Below are 4,533 nucleotides of genomic sequence, written 5' to 3' on the forward strand. Positions count from 1 at the left end.
CAATTATTTCTTCAAATAGTTTGGAAATAATTTAACTGGACTTAACTCAGTAAACTAAGCTAACTAATTACAACTCAAATATAACTCAATCTTATCTCCTTAATTAAGGGATAATCTCCTTAATTTAAGGGATAACTCTTGCATGACTTCAGAAAGACTTCTAACTTTAATTTCTCCAACTAATTAATCCATAATGAATTAATTAATTATTTCCAAGTATCCGGTGATATTAAATTTGATTTTAATTCAAGGACAAAATAAAATTGGAATATTCTGGATTGTATTTTTATCATTTCTTGTTGCTATTTTCAACAGAACAACCCTTCCGAAATCGACGGAGGGGACGTCCACATGGAAACATTAGCATATGGGTCATCGGAGTAATCAACCCGGTTGAGCTCCATGCCTAACCGTCTGAAAATGACGTGCTAGCTTCCACCAGGAACCGCGATCCATTGTCTTCATAACTGCACTGCCTGTGGAGGGTAAACAGGTCTAGGAAGTAGTTCACGGGTGCAAGGAGGGAATGGCAACAGGAAGCAATAGAGTTGGTACCATTGAGGATGGTTAGGCATGGGCAGGAGTGCAGGTGATGTAGCGAATAGAAAATGCCAAACCCTAGCCTGTATCAGGCTCCGACCGAGGGGTTTTCCGTAGCTCCATCAGACTCATCGTCTCTTAAAATCATCTGCACTTTACTATCATGCTTATGTGATTGCTAATTTGAATATTGTCATTAAGCTAATATGAAAAATTGAAGTAAATTTCTCTAAGCATATAACATACCAAAATTTAACAGATATCAACCCCAATGAACAATGTACTTGTAGGCATATAACAACATGAGTTTCCAGAGTTACTATACAAAATTTAAGTGGATTGATACTCACTGCCTTGAGATCTTATTGTCGACATAAAAGGACAAAGTATAAATGTGTACTAGACAAAGTGATCATCTAATATGAAGCTTCCCATAAGTGTTGTTAACTGTCATTGGAATTATCTTATCATTGATTTGATTTTACTTTGGAAAATTACGAACCTTATCTCAATGCCCATTCTGAGTCATCCAAATTTAATTACTTGATTGACTATCATGCCCAGAATCACTTGGATAGTTCACCAAATACTAGGGCTCAAGTTTTGTGGTATTGTATGTAATTCTAGTTTGCATGGAAGGAGATGGATTTTTTAGTTATGGGTAATGTTGTACATTATGCATGGTTGTCTACCCATATGCTAAATGTACTTCCTCAGGCTGAATGGTTTACACATTATCGGCAACAACATACAAATTTATGGGACAATATTTCTCACAGGGAATGAAAATTGAATGTTCCCTTTAGTCTGGGCCACTAGATGTCAAATATTGACTTGACATATCAAAATGACCTCATGTAAGCAGTTGCATGGTCTTACCAAAATGACCTCATGTAAGCACCTGCATGGTCAATAAGGACTTACACAATTTATTACTCAAGTTGGTTTCATGATGCTTGTTGCATGACTTGTGTGATTTATTACTCAAGCTAGTGTCATGATTCATGTTGCATGACTTGCAAGGGTTTTTTTGCATGAAATGAAAGGCCCTTGCCTCATGCAATAAATTTATCCCATGTTGTTTCCTATACTTATGTCCTAGTACATAAATATATTACAGGGGAGCTTACCTCGATAGTTATTGGAAATCTGTTTGGAAAAATTGGAAACAACAATATTCAGTTATCTATAACAAAATTATCCTATTTTGACTAGACTTGTCCCTTGTTTTCATTCCAAAAATGCACTTAAGATTAAAATACACAGTCATGAATAGATATTGAACTCATCAAAAGGTGTACCATTGTTCTAATACAAATATTGGCATAAATAATGTTGAAAGACCTGTGGTAAATCTACAGGCATACAAGCATCTTAGTTTAGAGTGTAAAAAGTCTTGTTGACTGCTCAATGACAGGTTATAAATATTGTTTATGTCCAATTAAGGAAGCAACTATTAATATTAAGAATAAATACAATGAAGACAAATCTAATCATGTAGGTTTATACTGCGTTTCAATTGAGTATATCTTTGTTTTACTATGTATTGTTATCACTTTAATCCTTGTGATTTCATGTTGTTGAAAGTATCAAAGAGAATGTATAGTGTGGAGTGTATGAATATAGGTAGAAGGAATCAACCTAGATACTGCTAGAAATGAAGGGGTGGAGAGGGAACACATGATAGTTTCCAATTTCTATGGATAATGGATTGTGTTACATATTTTGCAGCCAGTAGAGCACATTTGCAATGCCGCAACTTCCACAAAATCTTGTCATATAGAGTAATAGCTACACAAATAAATTCAGACTCCCAACATATTTGACCCCTAAAGAACTTCCAAATTTTTGGAAATGGTTGGAGTTATATTCAAGACGGATCTTTGAGATTCCATGGATGAATGTGCTTGTGGATATCTGTAATGGCCTATGTATCCGACATCTCTCATCAAATTGTGTGTGATTTTAAGGTTGTAATGAATAACTTAAGTTGACAAAGATGTTCTCCATGTTCAACATTTCACTTGTAAGTGATAGATGGATCAACTCTTGTATCAATTGTGCACACAAAATTTCTCTAAAGTAATAAGCAATTTAGTAGCAATTAGCAACATAGTTTATTAGCAATTAGCAATAAACTGACTATATTAAAAACTCGAAGAAACTTAAAAAAAAGAATGGAGCAATCAATCAATCATCAAAAGATCTATTGAGGATCTCAGCAAAGAAAAAGAAATCAATTGAACAGTCCTTGGGAGAGCACCAAGTAGAGTGTCTAGAAGTTCAGTCAGCACTTGCACAGAATAGAAGATATGCATTGGGTGTTAGCTTGTCTTTGGATAGCCCAAGATCTCATGAAGGGAAGAAAAAGAAAAGAAATCAAAGACCAATTGATAATGAGCCTAAAGAATTAGTATGTTCAGAAAAACCCAAAGAGCATACGGAGATTCCAAAAAGGTTTCAAAGAAAATTGAAGGACTCGGAGAAAAGTGAGACAGATGAAATTATTCTATCTCGAATAGAAGAGTATCAGGATGTTGATGAAATTGGTGATATAAAACTGGTTTCAAGCATTCACAACAATGCTCAAATGAGTTTATATCTACAGTCATGTGAATATAAGTTTATGCATAAAAGAGAGAAGACTAACTTGGAAGAGGATGCAAAAATAGTTGTTGTGGTAGTTTCAAATAGATCAGTTGGCAATTCACAGTATGGTTTACATGAGCAGACAAAAAAGTGGAAGCCATTGAAGAAAATGGGGAAGAAGATGTCAAAATAAGATGATGTTGTCCTTACTGAAGGGAAAGAATTGAATGGGTTGCATGTTAACCATAGGTTTGGTTCATGCCAAGAATTGCTTGGAGCAAAGCCATTGAAGAGAGGTGCTAAGAAGGCAGAGGATGCCAAAATCCTTAATAGGATGGCAGAGTCTAATGGAATTAAAGGTATTTCCCAAACCCTTATGTGCTTGGATGGATATGAATGCAAGCCTAGAAATAGAAAAGCAAGGAAAGTAAAAGTTGATGCTGAAATCCTTGGTTGGGTGTCAGAGCTAAATGCTTTACACAATAGTGATCAGCCCAACTGCCAACAGATAGATTAAAGTAAGCATGGGAAAAAAAAAGCGAAGGAGGATAATATTATATCCATAGCAACCTTGTCTTCCAAACAAGCTATTATAGCTGATAAAGTAACCACAGACATAAAACCCTCAAAGAAGTTCCCCCCTATGGCTATACCATCGATTGCTTCCAATTTTTCATTCTCTGTTATACATTTTCTCTCTACTATTAGAACAACTATTCTTTTCCCCTCTACAGAAGATATTTCAGAAGTGGTCAATCATTCTGAAAAAAGTGATGGGGAGAGAGAGAGCTCAAACCAGGGGGGTAAGTTCACATTTTCTTCTGATGGGAAGGCTGAGGATCAAAATTGTGTGTTCTTAAATTGTCGCCTTGATGGCCATCCTGGCATGTGTAAAACAAGTATAGATCCCAGTTATCTAGAATGTGAAAGACAAGCTAGCCCATCCTCTATTCCTTTCCAAGAAATTGTCAAGCGGGTGCAGATGAATCTGAGGGGTCATTGTGTCCTTGAAACACAAGAGCCACTTCAAGATCTAGTTTGTGGAGCATTAAAAAAATTTGCTTCAAGGGCAGCACCTCCAGGAGTCAAGGGTTGGAAGCCCCTTGCAGTCTATGATAAATATACTAGGAGATGGTCATGGATTGGTCCAGTGGTATCTAGCTTCACAAGGCATGAGTCCATGGAAGTCCAAAGTTCTCCAGAAGCATGGGGCATTTCTCAGAAGATGCTTTTAAAATTGGTGGAAGCATTTGCAAATTGGATGAAAAATGGGAAAGAAACTCTTCAGTAGATTGTTCTTCTTCCTACCCCACCACCACCATCAATGCCAACATGTATAGATGAAAAGGAAAGATTTCGAGACTTGAGAGCTCAGAAAAGTTCAATCACTATCACCCCAAGTTC

Source organism: Pinus tabuliformis, chromosome 6 (assembly GCF_031772625.1).
Source record: "Pinus tabuliformis cultivar Carrire ecotype Pingquan chromosome 6, CPIR1, whole genome shotgun sequence".
Lineage (NCBI taxonomy): Eukaryota > Viridiplantae > Streptophyta > Pinopsida > Pinales > Pinaceae > Pinus > Pinus tabuliformis.